Source organism: Larus michahellis, chromosome 2 (assembly GCF_964199755.1).
Source record: "Larus michahellis chromosome 2, bLarMic1.1, whole genome shotgun sequence".
Taxonomy (NCBI): Eukaryota; Metazoa; Chordata; class Aves; order Charadriiformes; family Laridae; genus Larus; species Larus michahellis.
This window is the reverse complement of record NC_133897.1, coordinates 83,973,884-83,994,682: the sequence shown is the minus strand read 5'-3', so window position 1 is coordinate 83,994,682 and position 20,799 is coordinate 83,973,884. Positions and strand designations below refer to the sequence as shown.

At 37.8% G+C, this 20,799-nt stretch overlaps 1 long non-coding RNA gene across 14 annotated transcripts in view; it reads left to right on the top strand.

The window, feature by feature from the left end:
- LOC141739259 (uncharacterized) overlaps positions 1-20,799 on the top strand; it is a 55,656-nt gene that overhangs the window by 15,209 nt on the left and 19,648 nt on the right. For 6 of the 14 annotated variants that reach the window (XR_012585649.1, XR_012585636.1, XR_012585640.1 and 3 more), the window contains one exon: positions 2,915-3,043. The exons of the other annotated variants lie outside the window; for them this stretch is intronic. This is a non-coding gene — a long non-coding RNA (uncharacterized LOC141739259). The remainder of the gene's footprint in view (positions 1-2,914; positions 3,044-20,799) is intronic. 14 annotated transcript variants of the gene reach the window in all.

Genomic DNA, 20,799 nt, shown 5'->3' with positions numbered 1-20,799 from the left:
GCAGAATTCAGAGGGTCGTGATTAGGGGCACAGAGTCTAGTTGGAGGTCAGTGACGAGTGGTGTTCCCCAGGGGTCAGTACTGGGTCCAGTCCTCTTCAATATATTCATCAATGACCTGGATGAGGGGATAGAGTGCACCCTCAGGAAGTTTGCTGATGACACAAAGCTGGGGGGGTTGGCTGACACACTGCAAGACTGTGTCGCCATACAGAGAGACCGGGACAGGCTGGAGGCTAGGGCGGAGAGGAACCTTATGAAATTCAACAAGGGCAAGTGTAGGGTGCTGCACCTTGGGAGGAATAACCCCATGCACCAGTACAGGTTGGGGGCTGACCGGCTGGAGAGCAGCTCGGTGGAAAGAGACCTGGGAGTCCTGGTGGACAACAGGATGACCATGAGCCAGCAATGTGCCCTTGTGGCCAAGAAGGCCAACGGCATCCTGGGGTGCATCAAGAAGAGTGTGGCCGGCAGGTCGAGGGAGGTCATCCTCCCCCTCTACTCTGCCTTGGTGAGGCCGCACCTGGAGTACTGTGTCCAGTTCTGGGCTCCCCGGTTCAAGAAGGACAGGGAACTGCTGGAGAGGGTGCAGCAAAGGGCTACCAAGATGATTAGGGGACTGGGACACCTCTCTTATGAAGAAAGGCTGAGGGATTTGGGTCTCTTCAGTCTGGAAAAAAGGCGGCTGAGGGGGGACCTTATCAACACTTATAAATACTTAAAGGGTGGATGTCAGGAGGATGGGGCCAGGCTCTTTGCAGTGGTGCCCGGCAACAGGACAAGAGGTAACGGACACAAACTTGAGCATAGGAAGTTCCACCTAAACATGAGGAGGAACTTCTTTCCTTTGAGGGTGGCAGAGCCCTGGAACAGGCTGCCCAGAGAGGTGGTGGAGTCTCCAGCTCTGGAGACATTCAAAACCCGCCTGGACGCGTTCCTGTGCAACCTGCTCTGGGTGACCCTGCTCTGGCAGGGTGGTTGGACTAGATGATCTCCAGAGGTCCCTTCCAACCCTATGATTCTATGATTCTATAAATTGGTTTTCCATAACAGCATCCAGATTAGAAAAATGGCAACTGAAGTTACTGACAGCAAGGTTGGTCTTGATTGTAATCATATCAAACACACAGTTGAACAGGAACACAAAAGATAACACCTTACATGCCCAGTGTGGGTAAAAAGGAAAAATAGAAAAACATCTGTGACATAAAATAGAAAAGAAATATAAAGGTATCAATTACAGGCTTAGATGTCAGGTTTCAAAAAAACTTGAATCCATTTTCAATACACTCATTTTTGAGAAAGAAAAATCAGCACTGCTTTCTACAGCTAAGCTGTAGGTATTGGAGTGTCAAAATGACTTACATTAATTTTAAATTGTGTTTAATTCATGGTGACTAATTAGCTGCTTCTTGACAGCGTATTAAGAAACCTGAATCCTCTTTCAAATACCTTCCCGTGGCAAGTATCTACCCATGTATTGTGCATGCAATAGACACTGGTCCCAAGGGGAGACACAGTCTCCGATCACAGGATAAAATAAGATTGTACATTTGCAGTCATAGCCGTAGTCTGACAGTGTGTGGCTTTTTACAGCTTTGTTCATTTTATGTTGCTTACAAAACAGCTTCTTTGTTGTCAGGACTGGTTTGTCCTGTTCACAGATGTATGCATTCCTTGTGTTATGAGCCGTTGTTTTATATTTTCTTATTCTTTTTCCATAATCAAAAAATAAGTCCCACAAACAAAATTACATTTTGCTGTTGTGTATTAAAAAGATAGCAAAATTATAAAGTTCAGGTGGAATGGTTTCTTCAGCCACGGCAGTCCTTTAAAGCAGATGCGTGATCTAAGGACTGAGTAATTTTCCAGAATGTTTAAGTCACTTGATTTTGTACATACAATTAATGCTACAGAGACATAAAATAAGCCACCTATTGAGTTGTCTTACTGCCATTTGTTAGTATTTTTAGCATTAATAGGTTCAACATAATGCTTCAGTATGTTTCCTGGGGAGGGGGAGGAGGGAGGTTGGATGTCAGCACATGCTTCAAAGCCTACATTATAGAATAGGTCCTAATTAGTTCTTTGATACTAGCTCAAATGTTATTTTTGAAGTGGTTACCAGAACTCGTTAAGCCCAATTAAAGTAAGAATAGTCTGTCACATAATGTTAAGGTTAAAATAGAATGTGTTTGTAAGCAAATGGCTTTTTTTTCCAAGAAGTTATTTGTATTTGTTAGCTTTTCGGGTTTTTTTTCCTAAATATTTAGTCTCCGTATCAGTTCATTATATGTTGAAAGGAGAGGTTGCATTTTGATGTGCATTCTTCACATTGAATGTTGCAGTCTTTCCTTCAGAAGAAAGCTGATTAAAATTCATTCATTACAGTGGCTGCAACAGAAATTTCTGTTCTGGCTAAAGGGTGAATATTTTGTCTGCTTACTTCAAATGACTTCATAGAAAACATAAGTTTAACCTATTTGGTTAGTTATAACTTCGTTTTTTTCTGGCAGTTAATTCAGCAGTGGAGTAACAAATGAAATCTTAGTTGGCTGTGTACAATACCTGCAAAGCAAGCGCTATATATTTTTACTGTCAGAGGACAAAAATGCTGTGGGTTCCTTTTACACTGAAACATTTTTCTTATTTTAGAATAAGAACCCAATTTTACTTAATTTGTTAATCTTCTTCTAAAGTAACTATTACTGAGTAATGTGCTTCCCCACATCCAATGTTTTTTTTAGTTCTCTGCTTAAAGCAGTTAATGGTTGACAATGACAGACCTAATTATTGTTTTTAGAAGTACCTTGGCAATAAATAAGGTAAAAATAACAATACGTAGAAGTCTGAAGTTTAAAAACAATGATAAATAAGTTCAGCTTCTTTGTTGCTTTAGAAGGCTTGCTATTTTAGATTTCAGCTGTTTTGGAAAGACGGAGCAGAAAGGAGGGAAAAACTGAAGAATGCCAAGCACCACTGCCTACATTGAAAGGTTTAAGAATGGAAAACGGCAAGTGACAGCTATTGAGCTATACTCATCTGGTAAGCCAGGTTCTGTGTCAAGTTGCACATTATTGTAATTGAAAATTGAAATAAACAAATTCTGCACTGATCTTTAGAAAGTCAACAACTGCTGTAACAATATGGAATGTTTCCTGAGCTGTGGGATTGAATTTGGTATGACTTGTCACTAGGCTGCAACTCTATCAGCTGATTCTGGAGAGAACTTTTCTTGGAATTGCGAATAGGGGTCTTGTTTCCAGCTAGGATGTAATGCACTGACGGGAAGCAACACAGCTCTGGGTGCTTCAGCTCCCTGTCTGCTGGGAATGAAGGGGGGAAAACACAAAAGCACACAGTACACTTTTTTGTCTGATGACAAAAGACAAAGGCAGAAGACAAAAACTGTAGTGGCAGCATTAAGTATTGCCTTCATTTGTATATTATGGCTTTCCTTAATGAGTTTTTGAAAGTGCAAGCTCGAAAGTGGCAAACACGTGACACCTAAGAAACGGCAGGAAGTCTGGCATATTTTTCATCAAAACTCGCTGCTATGGAAGCTGAAGAAAAACTGTACTTTTAAAAGTCAGACATAATTTCTATGGTGTATGTTGTCCTACATTCTTTTTGTGTGTCTGAAAGCTCTTTGCTACTTTAGTCTGTCTGTCACTAAAAATGTTGTTTGTATCCTTCCACCTAAAGAATTCATCACAGAATGAAAGGCTCTCCACAGCATAATGAACTGATAAGAAAATTAAATAGAAAACACTCTGTAACTGACATTCTAGTAAATTTTGACTTGATATTTTAAAGTAGAAGTTTCTTCAATAAATTGAAGGTGACAGAGAAGATGCAATAATATCTTCTGATTGCAGTTATCCCAGATTACATCATTGATTTCTATGTCAGAATGTGCAGAGAGAGGGGAAAGCGAGCATTCAGAAAACCCAGAAATTCAATCAAGGTTTTTTCCTAGTTGTGAAGCATCTGTATGTCCTGATTCTGGTGGGGATAGTGTTTATCCTCCCCAGGCTCCGGCAGGGACACAGGTATTCCATCCCATGTGAGCCATGCCCAGGCTGTATCTGGGACCTGCAGGGGAAGGGGGCAGGAAGGCATCACTGGGGAGTGGGCTGGGGCATCTGGGGTCCGGTGGGTGCACGGTAGTTCTGTAATCATATTTGTACATTCCTCTGTCCGTGATATTGTTGTTGTTTTTCTTGTTGCCTTTGCTGTTCTGTTAAACTGCCTTTGTCTCAACCCATGAGTTTTGCCGTTTTCTTCAGATTCTCCCCATGGCTGGGGGGGGTGGGTGGGTTCAGAGAGTGGCTGCGTGGTTCTTTGATGCCGTTTGAGGCTAAACCACAATACTATGTATGTGTTGCAGGTAAGGGGTTTCCTGGAGGAAGAAATTCTTTGCTCCTCTCTGTATTCATTTTTTTATTAAGAAAATCAAGAGAAATCAGAGAATCAAGTTTTGATAGGTTAAAGAATGGCTACAGATATAATTAAGAAACATGTATGGGTGCAAAGAAAGACCCTCACATTATTTTAGCAAAATCTGTCAGGAGGGAGATAGCTACTTGTGCAAAAGGAGACTCTTCTGAGTGTGACACTCAAATATTCTAGTAATTTACAGAATTGTTAATTGAGTGAGTTTAGTATATAATTCCATTTTATAGGAATTTTGTTGGATGCTCAAGATAGGGGAGAAAATAAATATTTTTCACTGGTTTTGATGCTGTTAGGAAACAATTGTCAGATGTTCTGACAGCACAGCACAAACACAGTATCAAGGTAGCAATTTTTACTTACATGCATGCACTACATAACTACATATACCTGTATAAAAAAAACACATGAGCTATTGCTAGCTTTCACTAACCCACCTTGAAAAAGAAGGCATCTTATTGATACTTTCATTATATCTTACCTTAACCTTTATATGCCATTAGTTTATAAAAGGTGGGCCATTTGTTGCATGAAAATGGAAATTATGATAGCACAGTATAAATTTGTATGAAAAAAGGCAATTAAGGTTCCCTGCTCAGAACCTTTCTTATCTGTGGATAAGAAAGGTCACTTGCTTATCGCAGCACCAAATTTACTCAAGACTAAAAACAAAAAAGTGGGATAATTAACAGCTGTCAAAATGTAGAGAGTATACCCAGCCCAAGAAAGGGTCTGCCCACGTTATGCAATCCGGGGAAACCAAACCTTGCCCCTTATCTGTTCAATCATTGTCCTAGGTATTTTCTTGATCAAGCGTTTGCAGGATTTTTCCAACATAGTGATGTCCTGGATTCTTTAATGCAGTTGAACTCGCCAAATAAGTACTTTTAAGAAATGGGGAAAAAAGGCGTTTTTAGGAAATTAAATACCTGAATTATTTCAACCTACAATCAGAGACTAAATGAATTGTGCCCTACGCTCCACTGACTATTAAAAAAAAATATTTTAACAAAGGCCTGTGATGACTGGCTCAGATGTGGAGATTTATTATCTACAAGCTTATAATTTCTGCTAGTTTTTCTACTCCCATGTATAGAAATAGTTTATGGCTTCACTGTTTCTCCTTATGGAATCAGCTCAGTAGTTAGGCACTATGTGCTATCTCTTAAAATGCAACTTTGTCATCAGCTTTTATATACGTAAAGAGATGTATGTGCTTATATTTATATGTACGTGATGTCCAAAGGAAAAGAACTGTGGTAAAACCAAGAAATGTGTGTGTATGGTGTGAGAATGTAAAGTCGGTGATAGTGGGTCAGAAAAAATTCGTTTAGCTTTAGATCTTCATTTAGATTTTTCTCTCCTCCCCTGATTTATTTCTAAAGTTTTATTCCTTTAAACTGAAAGTAGCTATGGAGCTTTCGGGTGGCTAGTCAACACATTTAATTTGCTAATTTCTTCTGACAGTGTCAGAAGGAGACAACACTAATATAATAGTGTTTATACGTGTCCTTTAATGCCATCTGAAGTCAAAATGTAAAATTGAAGTCAAAGGGATTGTGGTTTAATATAACTTTGAAATAGATTAATTGATTTTAGCTCTCCTGAAACGACTTAGTACGTAATTCTCTTATTTTATTGATTTTTTTTATTCTTTTAAATTTTATCACATTAAATTGAGTTCTCTTAGCTTGATAATTGTAGGTTAAAAGTATTAGATTCTGTCACTTGGAAAACTTTTTTCTAGTTATTTTGTGACCTATGTCATGAATATAAGAATTTATACAAAACACACTTTTAGTGAAAGATCATTTGTGTTTCAAAAATTCAGGCAATAAAACCATAACCAAAGAAAATGGGTATTGATGTCCTTACATAAGGGGATGATAGTTTATGTAATATCTTCAACCTGTGAAATGAAGGATTAGATGAATTAATAAATTTGGAGTGTTGATATGAACTGTGAGCAAAAGGCATAAGTTCCTACTTCAGTTAATAATTTGAAGTGCAACGTTTTCTAGGGAAAACATTAGAAGAGACACATTTCTAGGTAGACAAATGATCCAATGATTTGTGTATGTTCCTTTTAGTAGGATGCCTAGGCTATTTTCTCCTTCACACTTTCCTTAATCACTGTGTATGAAGTGCAGACAGAAGAAAGAGGGAGAAGCTTCTTATTTTCTCCCACTTACAACTCTGAAGTCCTGTTTTTTATTTTTATATGGAGCAGGAAAATACTTTAAAACATCTATCATGTAGAGAAAGTTAAAAACAAACAAACAAGAAAACCTACAGAATTTTTTTCTTTCAGAACTTTTACAAAGTGGAAAGAAGACACCTACAGGAGTGTTCACTAATTTCTACGTTTGCTTAGAAACAAACACAAGCTTAAAAAAAGAACATAACATGACATTCGTGGTGCTTTACAAGAAATAACACTTCAAATTTACTGCTGACCATCACGGAATCACGGAATCACGGAATCTTCAGAGTTGGAAGGGACCTCTAGAGATCATCTAGTCCAACTCCCCTGCTAGGGCAGGATTGCCTAAAGCACATCCCTCAGGGCTGCATCCAGGCGGGTCTTGAAAATCTCCAGAGAAGGGGACTCCACAACGTCCCTGGGCAGCCTGTTCCAGTGCTCTGTCACCCTCACTGTAAAGAAGTTTTTCCGTGTATTTGAACGGAACTTCCTATGTTCCACCTTGTGCCCATTGCCCCTCGTCCTGTCACTGGGAACCATTGAAAAGAGCCTGGCTCCGTCCTCCTTAAACCCACCCTTTAGATACTTGTAAACATTAATCAGGTCCCCCCTCAACCTTCTCTTCTCCAGGCTAAAGAGTCCCAGCTCTTTCAGCCTTTCCTCATAAGGGAGGTGCTCCAGTCCCATAATCATCTTGGTTGCCCTACGCTGGACTCTCTCCAGTAGTTCCCTGTCCCTCTTGAACTGGGGAGCCCAAAACTGGACACAGTACTCCAGTTGTGGCCTCACCAGTGCAGAGTAGAGGGGGAGAATGACCTCCCTCGACCTACTGGCCACAGTCTTCCCTATGCAGCCCAGGATGCCATTGGCCTTCTTGGCGACAAGGGCACACTGCTGGCTCATGGATAATTTGCTGTCTACCAGGACCCCCAGGTCCTTCTCCTCAGAGCTGCTTCCCAGCATGTCCGCCCCTAACATATACTGGTGTTTGGCATTCTTCCTTCCCAGGTGCAGGACCCTACACTTGCTTTTGTTGAACCTCATTAGGTTTTTCTCTGCCCAGCTCTCCAGCCTGTCCAGGTCACGCTGGATGGCAGCACGGCCCTCTGGAGTGTCGGCCACCCCTCCCAGCTTGGTATCATCAGCAAACTTGCTGAGGATACACTCTGTCCCATCATCCAGGTCATTAATGAATATATTGAACAAAATTGGTCCAAGTATTGACCCCTGAGGGACACCACTGGTTACAGGCCTCCAACTGCACTCTGTGCCACTGATCACAACCCTCTGAGTTCTGTCACTCAGCCAGCTCTCGATCCACCTCACTGTCACCTCATCTAGCCCATACTTCCTCAGCTTCCTAATGAGGATGTTACGGGAGACAGTGTCAAAAGCCTTGCTAAGGTCAAGGTAGATGACATCTATCACTTATTTGAAATTTTTCATAAAGTCTGTGAAAAGGTAAAACACTCATTTCGACAAAGCAGAAAATGTTATTGGCTGATATAATTGAGAGAGGCAGGAAAGATGTAATGACCAAAGGGTAAAGAACGCATTACTAGTTGTTCCCCCTCGTCCCAGGTAAGCAATAATCTACTTCGGTAAAAGTATATAGGAATGGGTTTTTTTTCTATTTCTGCTTACATGGTTGAAAACATGACATAAACGTGGAAACACTTTTAATCTTAACAGCATTTGACTTATCAGCTCAAGCACCAGAATTCAGATGCATTTACTAATTCTGTTTGTCACAAGATTAGTTTTCCACACTTACTTTAACTAAAGCATTTCATATTTAACTCATCTTTCCATAAATTGTCTGCTTAGGAGCAGAGTCGTAGAAAAGTCAGCAGAATTTTTTAACACTTGAAAATCTCATCCAACCATGAAATCAAAGACCGGACTGTATCTTATGTGCTTTCAATATTTAACTTCTTTTAACATTCCTCACTGTTGTTCTATAGTTATCCTTTGGTATCTTTCCATTTTCAAAAGAACTCTAAATTCTATTTTCATTAAAAATATTATTTTCTCCACATTTTCATCTTAATGAATATGCATAAATTTGTACATGCTCATATATTCGTAGCTGTATCAGATTTTAAATATTAATTTCATTTTTATGATCTATTTTTGTATGCCAAGATAGTTTGCTGTGGTTTTCCACTATGTTTGTACTTCTTTGCCAATGGATTATACGTTTATATCATTCTTATTTCAGCAGGAGGATTCTTCCATATTTTTTTTAAAAGTCTTGCAATGGCATAGAGCCAATAGAATATCTTGTATGACACATCTCAAGTCTGTAATTGATACAGAGAACTTCATAGTTCAGTTTATAAATATACCAAACATCACAACAGTCCCAGCATTTTGTAAACAACCTCCAGATTGAAATATATCTCCCTATAGTAATTATGGAATAATGTGAAATGACAAATCTTTTGAGACTGTGGGAATTTCAGAGGACAGAAACATAGAGATGAATTTGCAGGTATTGTAAAATACATAGGTGGCTTCACTATATTAGAGTCATAGAATCATAGAATATCTCAAGTTGGAAGGGACCCGTAAGGATCATCGAGTCCAACTCCCTGCTTCTCGCAGGACTACCTAAAACTGAACCATGTGACTAAAAGCATTGTCTTAGACAGCACTCCTTGAACTCTGACAGGCTTGGTGCCATGACGACTTTCCTGGGGAGCCTGTTGCAGTGACCAACCACTCTCTTAGTGAAGAACCTTTTCCTAATGTCCAATCTGAACATCCCCTGATGCAGCTGTTCCATTTCCTTGTGTCCGATCGCTGGTCACCAGAGAGAGGAGATAAGCATTTCCCCCTCTGCTGCCCTCCTTAAGAAAATTGTAGACTGTGATGAGGTCACCCATCATTCTTCTCTTCTCCAGGCTGAACAAATCAAGTGACCTGACTGCTTCTCATAAGTCTTGCCCTCAAGACCTTTCACTATCTTTGTCGCCCTTCTCTGGATACTCTCATAGTTTGATGTCCTTATATTGAGGTGCCTAAAACTGCTCATAGTACTCAAGGTGGGGCCACACCAGTGCAGTGGTGACTGGGACAATCACTGCCCTTGACCGGCTAGCTGTGCTGTGCTTGATGCACCCCATGCTGGCCCATTTGGCTGTCAGAGCACACTGCTGACTCATGGACAACTTGCCATCAACCCAAAACCCCAGATCTCTTTCTGTCAGGCTGTTCTGCAGCCACACCAGGTGGAGAATCTGGCACTTAATCATGTTAAATTTCATATGGCTCGTGGTTGTCCAGCTCTCAAGTCTACCCAGATCTCCCTGTAAAGCCTCTTTACCCTGAGCTCCTCCTAATTTAGTATCATCAGCAAACTTACTTAACGTACAGTTGATTCCTGCATCCAGATCATTTATAAAAACATAAAAGAGCACTGGCCCTTAAATGGAGCTCTGGGGAACCCCACTGGTGACTGGCTGCCAGCCTGATGTAACCCCATTTACTATAACACTGTCAGCCAATTGTTCACCCAACATATTATGGACTTGCCTAGCTGTATGTTGTTGCTAGTCATTTATTTATTGGAGTTCGTATGACAGCAGAAAGGGATAATGTTTTTCAGTGTAAATATTTACATTAGTTCAAGAGTACTCACTACACAATGGCTTCCGAGTTTCAAAAGGAATGTAGTGGGGTTTGCAAAGAAAGACTCCTGTGTTTTATCAGAAAAATTGTCATTTTTACTCTTTTTAGAACCTCTAAATTTTGTATGCAAATTCCAAAATTAGCTGCTTTGGTTAATTTTCAGAACTGCTGCTTTTTAAATATTCTTGGATTTTTTTTTAGATTTTAGAAGCTGCACACGGTTCTAAAGAAAACCTTGTTTTGCACACTTAATTTTTGATAAACAATCACCTTATGGCTACAAAATAGATCACTTAAAATTTAACTTTTATAGGACAGCACTTTTAAACAGAAATACCCCTGAAGTTTTTAGGGTATGTTTGTTTTTTTTGTTTTGTTTCAGTTGAGTCTCCACCATAAAATGAGGAACACATTAGTATCTTCTCATTCAGGTTGCTTCCTTCAAGCAAGAAAAATTTGAAGGAAAAAATTTCACATTTTGAAGGAAAAATTTTTCACTTTACTATTACTCTTCCTGTGAATAAGCAGAAGACTTGTATTTCCTGAAATGTCCAGCATGTTTCCTGAAGGTTTTACTAAGAAAAGGATCAGAAAAAATTACTTTCACAAATGATTTGCTTGTATCATTGTAGACGTAATTGCTAACCCATAATAAAGTACAAAGCATTAAAATGACAATGGTTATTTGACAATCATTATCACAGATATCAGTGATCCACTGTAACTAAAACTCTGGATGTTTTACATACTGCTGTGTGCAAATGGTTGGCAAATGTCCTTTTAATGGCAACCCACTGTATTTTGTTATTAGTATTTCTCCTTTTCTGACCATTTTGTCTGCTCTTCTCTCCTGTTTTATTTTGCTGATGATATAGAGGAAAAGAGAATTAAAATTATTTGTTCCCATCCTTATGTGGATATCGTCTGTGAAAAGAAGCCCTTCTCATAATAATATAATGACTACTGTAGTGACTAGAGGAATAAAACATAACATTGTTTCAACATTGTTATCATCTCTAAGTTAACTTAAGTTGATGAGTTCCTGACAGATCTGCTGACTTTTCTCAATGCCATTTACAAGGATGATTCAATTACATCTATTGTGTAAGTGTTTCCTCCAAAGGGAGTATAAAAGAGATAAAAATAGCCTTCCAGGTTTCTGACCAGATCATTCTAAAAGAAGATTGTTCATCCTAGCATACAATCCAACAACTGTTTGCGAAGATTTTCCTGGCCTAGATGATGATTTTTTTTCTTTCAAACTTTTATTCACTAATTAATTTTGGAATTAAATCAATCAGTGTTCAATGTAAGATGCACCTTAAAGGCTCTTGTTGGTGGTCAGCTTTTTTTTTTTAAAAGAGCTACAGATAATGTCAATTTGTTGTTAGGTTGATTGCTTGTTTCCAAAAATATGTAAGAAGTTATTCAAGATATAATTAAATTCATTTCAATATTGGAGAACGTAGTCCACTTTTTAGACTCAATGACATTCAGAGGGATCTCAACACACTGGAGAAATGGACTAACAGGAGTCTTACGAAGTTCAAAGAAGGGAAATGCCAAGTCCTGCACTAGGGACAAATAACCCTAGATGCCAATACACATTGGAATCTGAATGACTGGAAAGTTGCTCAAAAGCAGCTTCGTCAAGAAGGACCTTAGGGTACTGGTAGACAACAATCTGACCATGAGTGAGTGATGTGCCCCTGTGGCAAAGAAGGCTAACAGCATCCTGGACTGTGTTAGAAAGACAGTCATGAGTAGATCAAAGGCGGCGATCCTTCCCCTCTATTCAGCACCGGTGAAGCCACATCTAGACTGCTTTGTCCATCTTTGGCGTCTTCGGTACAAGAGAGACATAGAGCTACTGGAGCAAGACCAGTACAAGGTCACAAAGTGAGTGAGTATGAGAGACCTAGAATCATTTAGTCTGGAGAAGAAAAGGCTCAGGTGGATCTTGTCAGAGTGTATAAATATCTGTCGGGATTGAACAAAGAAGATGAAGCCAGATTCTTCTGGTGTTATCCAGTGCAGTACAGTAGGCAATGGGCACAAAATGAAAGACAGGACATTCTATTTAAACATAAGAAAAAGCATTTTACTTTCAGAATGGCCAGACACTCAAACAGATTGCATAGGGGGGTGATGGAATCTCCATCCTTGAAGATATTCAGAACCCACCTGGACAGAGCCCTGAACATGCTGCCCTAGCTGGCCATCCTTTGAACTGGGGTAGGAGGGGCAAAACTAGACAATCTCCAGAGGTGCTTTCCGACCTCAACTGTTCTGTGATTGTGTAATTGAGTTACGTCAAGAAGGAGCTCTACCTTTAGATAGGTGCTTTTGCTCTAAGGACAGAGTATATGAAAGGTAAACTGGAACCACAGAGGTACATTAATGTAACTCAGCTCAGTTCATCACCTGTTATAGCCAGAGAGAAGCAGAGAAACATCACTGTGGATGGGAATTTGCAAGATTAGCAAGTCTGAACTATGAACAAAAAACTTCATATGGAACGTACAGATTGTGAGCATCTGGCAAATTTATCAGTGGGGAGCTATCAGTCCTCATTAAGGGATGAAAAAGGATACCTGTCAATGAAATATTCCACAGGGAAAAAAACTAGACAAGGCAAACAGTATCATATTGAAAAGACAAGGTAAAGAAAAGTCGAATCCAAAAAGAACCATCAAGGGAGTGGCATCATCAAACTAATGGACCAGAAAGATGACTACAGTAGCTATATGTATCTGTATGAAAGCCCAAATCACTTCTAATAACCTTTTAAATCTTTCTCAGCAAACCTCATTACCTATAATTCTACCTTTCTCCTTCCGTCTCTTTTGCATTTTTTTCTTCCGTTTTTCTATTTATTCTTTTTTTCTAACTAGGACTAATTACACTATTGAATTCCTGCCTACACAGATGTTACTTCTCTTTCTGATTTTCTCTTGCAAAATTCTAGCGTAAATAGGAAAACTTGTCTGAATTATTTCTGAGGTCTGCAGTTTTACTGAATTTTAAACTCCTTTAGTTTTGATATTCACTATTTTTATTTTTTTATTTATATTCTAGCTGTTCTTTTAGTTATTTTTAGATGCAACACAAATGCGTTTCCATATTCACAGCTTCACTTGAACGTAAATCACTGGAAGTGTTTAAAAGCGCCTCCTCCCTGAATAAATAGGGAATTATTAACAAATGTTTTAGGAAGTCAAACAGTGATTATTCCCATAAAAGGGAAACAAGTTTTGGAGCAGATTTTTAAAAATGCATTCTGTTTAGAGCTATAAATGACCATGAGTAGAAGAATCTGGATATACCTCTGTAGAGCTTCCTTATTTTTCAGCTGTGCATTTAATTTGAAATTATTATGAAAAACAAGTTAACGCCTATGTACTGTATATATTTATAGACTGTAAGTGAATGACCACTCAATGCTAAATTTAGTCTTACTAAGCCATGCTTCTGGATGATAGAACAGTATTTTGAACTTTTCTGAAATCTTTTGAATTTTTTCAACATCATTTTTGAAATCACAGAGGCAGAACGGGGTATGGTGGTCCAGTATTGGTCTTGCAGAATACTAATTGAAGAGAGATTATTTCTCTTCCTGATTTTTGAGCAATATTCCCTTGATGGTCTTTAGTTAGAGAATTATTGTCAAAGCTCTTGTAGAACAGATGATTATGACTTCTCTGTGTCAGTGTTGCAAAATATGATCTTTAAGTTTGCGAGGTTAAATTTTGAACACAAGCTATGCAAATTCTTCTAATGCTTATAACCCTGTATTTGTCATTATTAAAATGTATTAAAATGTTCATTCAAAAAAGCCCACATTACTGAGCAGACAAGATTTCTCTCTGAGTAGTTCCTACGACAGTTTACTCATCTTTCATTCTTTTCACAAATTTTGCCAACATACTTATTCCTGATGGATATGGAATTGCCTGCATTAAGTCCCTGAGATATCAAAGTCTCTTATAAAGGTTCAGTTAACAATTTAGTTAGTAATATAAAAAAACTCAGTGTGATATATGTAATATTGATTCATTTTCTATCATATGCAGAAATGTGTTTATGTGCAATGCCTTATTAGAAATCTGTTATTCCAACATATTTTATATCAACCATTTTGGTTTTTTTTAAATAAAACACAGAAAGCTATTCTTATGGCCTATTTTTAAATGCATTATTTAATTTTTGATTAATTTCCTTGCCATTGTTTACTCTTTCCTGATTTTGCCCCATATCAGATGTTTTTATGGATAGCACTGGTATGAAAGGAACTGGTCCATCCATATCTGAATCCGCCTGTCTATCCTTTCTATTACTTTTAGTTTTCCGCATTATTCAAGTTACCTGTTCTTAGTACCACACATCATCTTATTTGCTGATAAAAATTTCTTGAAAATAAAGACTGTTACCAGATAAGGTCTATTTTTTCATATGTTTCCAAGATGAAAGCAGGAATGCTTATAATCAGACCACTGCACTTTTAACACTTTGATCAGATGACCTGAAAAGCAGTGCCTGTATTGTTACATTTTTTGATATAGAAAAGCTGTCATCGGAAAAGGTTGTGAAATTTATCAATGATCTTCTGTCTTTGATCTTCCCATCTCTTCTGGATAGGGAAGCATAAACATTATCCCATTGTCTCCTACATGTCATGAAAATTACCTCTCATTGTGTTTTCTTTCTCGAGAAAATGAACGGACAGAACTGCTAATGTACTCTGTACATTTGGTCACACACTTCAACCTTTTGCCTTCTCTTAATTTTGGTCACATCATGATTTTTTTGTCTCCTTTGCACTTCCCATCATTAGTTTTGTTGTAAAATAGGAATTGGATGCCCACTCATTGTCCTAGTTTGAGGTAAAACAGAACTAACTTTCTGTTCAGTAATTTTATTTCTTAGCTAGGCCTGTTCTATCTCTCTGGAATTAACAGCATGTTGTGTCTAAAGCGGTTCGTTCAGAGTGATAAGACAGTTTGTGCCAAGGAATGGTATGCAGAGAGGCTCTTGCTTATACGTCTTGCTGTAACAACCAAGGTCAGTTAATTTTGCTATTTGCCCCGTTAGAGGGTCGGAAGCGGAGAAGCATAGAGGGGTCCCACCTGCAGGGAGGAGCAGACAGGACAGGTGACCCAAAATTGACCAACAGGGGTATTCCACCCCACCTGCTCCATGCTCAGTATAAAAGCTGAGGGATCAAAGGATCAATCTCTTCCTTCAATGGCTGACGTCCGAGGAGGACCCTGTCTGTTCATCTCCCTTTGATCCTGATCGGTGTGTTCCTGACTCCAGCTCTGGAACCTGGTTCCCACCTGTCGCTGAGTCCAGCCTGGGACTTCCCCAGTACCTGCCAGTGACATCATCCTGGGAGCTTAATATGGTTTTGTATATACTGTATCTATTTCATTATTTTCCTTTTTATTTTTTTATTAATATTTCATTAAAGTAGTTTAGTTTCTTCTAAACTTGTAAATCCCTCTTTATCTCTCCTGCTCCTCTCCGTGCACGAGAGGCTGGGGGGGGAGCATCTGTCACTGGCCATTGGCCGATTTGGCCAAAACCACAACATTCAGTCAAAACAGAAAGCACTAGATCTTAATACATTATAGTGCATCTAGGACTTTAACTATATATCTATGCTTTAACTAACATCATCCTCATCCTGAAATGTGTTATGAACTAAAATTTTCATACCTCATTCATTTGACAAAGATGACGATGACATATGACAAGATTATATTTTAATATGAATAGGTAATTTAATAAATTAGGTGGTTTGTCCTTGTATGTACTTTACATTTTCACACTAAACTGGCAATTCCACTAAAACCAGCTGGAATTCCTTGGAAGAAAAGTAACATTACAGGTACATGTCCTTGCCTATTTGTTTGGAATAAAGGATGATTGCCTTGTTCTATTGCTGTTACAAAACCTATATTAGGTACAACATGGAACACATCCCTTGAAGTGTGCAGTTTGAAATATTCTCGATATCTGAACTTTCACTGCTCAGTTAAAATAGAGGATATGCATTAGGAAAATGTTTTATCAAATTGTTTCCATCGGATTGTTTAGAGAGAAACAAGAGTTGATGGTATTCAGCCTGGAGAAGAGAAAGCTCTGGGGAGACTTTATAGCAGCCTTCCAGTACTTAAAGGGGGCCTACAAGAAAGCTGGAGAGGAACTTTTTACAAGGGCATGTAGTAACAGGACAAGGGGTAATGGCTTCAAACAGAAAGAGGGTAGATTTAGATTAGATATTAGGAAGAAATTTTTCACTCTCAGGGTGGTGAGGGACTGGAACAGGTTCCCCGGGGAATTTGTGGATGCCCCATCCCTGGAAGTGTTCAAGGCTAGGTTGGATGGGGCTTTGAGCAACCTGGTCTAGTGGGAGGTGTCTCTGCCCATGGCATGGGGGTTGGAACTACATGACCTCTAAGGTCCCTTCCACCTCTAACCATTCTACAACTCTATGATAAGATCTGATAGTTGGCTATTGACTATATTTGTCCATGGCACTATAGCATATTCTATAAATGTAGAGCTCCTTTATTAGACATTGCTTTGCCAGTCTTTCTTTTTTTTAGGGTTTCATCATACATCCAAAATTATTTTTATTAGTACTGATAAGAAATTTTACTACTGTCCAATAATATATATTTTCGTACTTTGAGGAACATACATTGTGGTGTTATTATAGTATAAGGTAATTTATCAAATGTTAATTACCATTTTCTAAAAAACATTAAACTCAAACCTTTGTCTTATCAGAATAAATATTTGTGTCTTAAGACACTGAAGTGCAAACCCCACACTTTTTCAGTAAGACTACAGCTGAGTATAATGTAAAAGCAGTATACATATTGCTTTTGTCTATTAAAATGTGAAATAAGGAGTGAAATAGCAAGCTCTTCTCTTTGGTGTTGCATGAGTCTATTACTGAAATGCATCAGTTCATGCTTAATCATATAGCTAGCAAAATTATCAAACAGTATCAGCCATTGGATAGTTAAAGAAGACATGCTTGTGTCTGCCACGAAGGAAGAGTAATAATAAAGGAACACAAGTAACTCTGGATTTAGCTGAGCTATATTCAGAAGTTACTGTAAAAAGAAAAAATAATAAAACAATCAAAAAACCCAAAAAAACCTGTCCCCTTGTTTACCCAGGTATGGATAAACATATTATTGAGAGAAATAGTAAGTTTCAGGTTGTTGGGTTAAGTATGATAAGTGTTGCCAGATGTCACATTTGTGTTACTAAACAAAATTCTACTTTGGCCCATGGATTGTAGTCTGTTCTCCCTTGAACTTTAGTGGTCATTTCAGAATTCTTATTTTTCGGTAACAGAACTCTCCTTAGACAAATATGGGTACGCAAATATGAGTACTGTCATGTTTACTCAGGACCTGAGGTTGCACTAAAGACTGGACTCCCAGGCCATCCATACTATCCATGTTAGCTCAGATGTGTAGTAGGCTCAGACTAGTCTGAGCTCCAGTTATCTCTTATGGTCTTGTTCCTTATTATCCATAGTAAGGATGAGGAAAAATTAACTTAGACATAGCTAGCAAAACCAGTGTAGAAATAGGTAATGTGTTATCTTGAATTGTACTTGCATCTCTTCAGTCTTGTCCTAATTCTAACCCCTCACTTCCTAGATATCATCATATTTTTAAACTTTTTTCCTCCTGATGCTGAAAGTCATTTCACTTCCCCAGTATAGTAACGGAAAAGATCGACAATATCTATTCAGTGTGAAATGTTCTGTAAAATGTGTTTCAAATTAACACACTATTTCATCTCTCTAGTCAACTGAGAGTACCAGATTTTTGGAGAAGGATGACTTACTGGTAGTACAGCTGTGTCTAAGGAATTTTTTGTTTAGGTTAGAGATTTTGTTTAGGTTTTTAATTCCAGTGAAGCTATTCTCTACAATTTTATCCAATTTCTTTCTTCATTTCACTTTTATTACGTACCGTCTTCTACTTTCATCATTGCTAGTTTGTTTTCTTCAAACAGGCGACTTTTTTTTAATTTGTTCTCCTATGTTGAAATTGCTTTGAAACATTAAGACTTTAAGTTTTTTCTTGCAATCTCATTTTTATTTGTCTTGATTTCTCTGTATGCCTCAAAGCTCCATATTTGTCTTGTTTATTTCAGATAAACTCTTTTAACAGTTGCTCTCACACCTGGACAAGATTTTTGATAATAGATGGTAGATATTGAACTATAACACATTTACTATTAAACTATAACACGTCTGCTTTTAAATTAAAAGTTGCCTAGCTGCACGCCCGTTTGCCAAGCTTTGATTTTGATAAACAATTTGAGTGAAGGTTCTGTTGCTGAAGACGGATGCAAACAATACAAGTTAGTTGTGTTACTCCAACTTTAATAATTGCCATTTATTTACTGTGTTGGAAGGATGGGTTAGGTCCAAGGTATAAATAGTTGCTAATTTGAGTTTTATACAATTTCATTTTGACTAGCATGAATTGAACCAAGTAATCTGTTGCTTGTAATGTGGTTTTTTTTGGTGTAAAATAATGGTTTCTATAAAAATATATTATTTTTTACAGAATATGCCAATCATTTATTTAATTTAATAGCAAAATGAATTTAAACCACCACTTGGAGTAAGGGAAGAGAAGGAAGTACTCACAGAAAAATTAAGTAGAGTATCTTTAACAAATTTCTTATTTAATCCTTCTTTTGTAATTTTTGTCATCTCTTTTGTTTCTATCCTGTAGGCAAGACCTAAGAAAAAGGGGATGGGAAAACATTTCACACTATAAGTTACAAGTTTCTTTCTTGAATTAATGAAAAAACTGTTAAAACCCATAATTAACAGGCAAAGGCTCAGCAGCATTATATTTTAGTGCTTTGTTCTAAAGTGCTGAGGCATTGCTGACCAGATTGGCTTGGGTTGTAGCTAAGACTTGCATGGATCAAGTGGAAATTTTAGTTTTAGTTCATCTGTTGTTGGTATTCACTTCTTGCTTCCCATCATGATAATGCTGGTCTCCAGGGGGAACTTGCGAAGGTGATGTTAAGTTCACAGAGAGGGTTGTCAAGATGCATAGTGAAGAAATGTCAGTGAGGCTTAAGTAGTAAATTAATCGTTTAATCCAACAGCTCCTGTCCTCATTAGAGAGAAAACTAGCTTTGCTTTTTACATCTTGAGGTTAAAAAGAGAAATTGTTCCATGGTTGCTGAAACTTTCTGAAGGAGACTTGCTAATAAGTTTGGGGTTTTTCGATCAAGCTTATGTGTTGTGCATATCAAATGGAAAAGCTGAGTTCTGTGCTGAAATTTTTGTGCACGAAAAGCCACTAAATCTCATACTCTCTTTTTATCATTCACCTTTAGCCTTTGAAACATTGGGTTTCACCTCAGGCAATCTAGCTCACCTCTTTACTGGAAAACCACACCTAGTGAAAGATGTGATGCAAAAGGGAACATAGAGCACAGGCATCCACAAAAACTGATGAAGCTCAACAGAAATACAGGGAGAAAAGGGGAGATGAAAAGCAAATGAATCATACAGCAATTAAATAATGAGGAAAAGAAGTGAGTGAGAGAGAGAGGAGTGACTGAAGTTAATGAGAAATGAAGGAATATTTGGAAAGGGAAGGAAGTGAAGGACCCTCCCTATTGAGGAAGTAACAAAGAAATAACCAAGCAGCATATTCTGTATTCCTTAAATTTCATGCCAAATATAAATGTAATGCTATCTGTAATGTTGTATTAGAGATAAATAATAAAAAAAAAGTAAAACCAATGATATACTTGTAAGTTTTGCTTTAAATCAAATGGATTAAGAATACTGAGTAAGAGATAAATGCACAGCAAGATTTATTGCATTGTACAGAATAATGACTAGCTTGTTTCTAACATATTGCATTGTAAATTCGTACCCTGCTCAAAACCTTCACATCTAAATTGTGTCTTTTATTTTTTAATTCAAATCTGATTCTTAACTCTTTATTTCCATAAGTGTTTTGGTTACAGCCAATTGTAGATAGGGCCAATGTGATTAAAAGCTAGATATGTACCTCAGTCCAGCTTTGGATCTCATTACAGGCTATAAGAGCACAGGACCAGTCTGACTATAGTTTGCTGTATAAATTTTCATTTACTATGCCATTCTAATTTCCACTTTATGATTGTCAGGGTTTTTTTTCAGCACAAGCAAAGTTGGAGTGGTTTTGTTTGTTTTTACAGTAATCTTCATGTACTATTTTTATAGGACAGTTTATTTCAGAATTATTTACAGTAAATGTCCTTAGGAATAGGACATTTTTATATAAAATATATATAAAAAAATATACTTTTTTTGTGGTCTTATGAGATCTAAGTTTTAGATCTCAATTCTAAACCTAAATTCCATTACATTTTAGGTCTCAGCTCCATTGCCTTCAGTTGTATCTGAAATAATTTGCAATCCCTTCCTTTACAGTACACAGTGAAAAAGTCACTACGG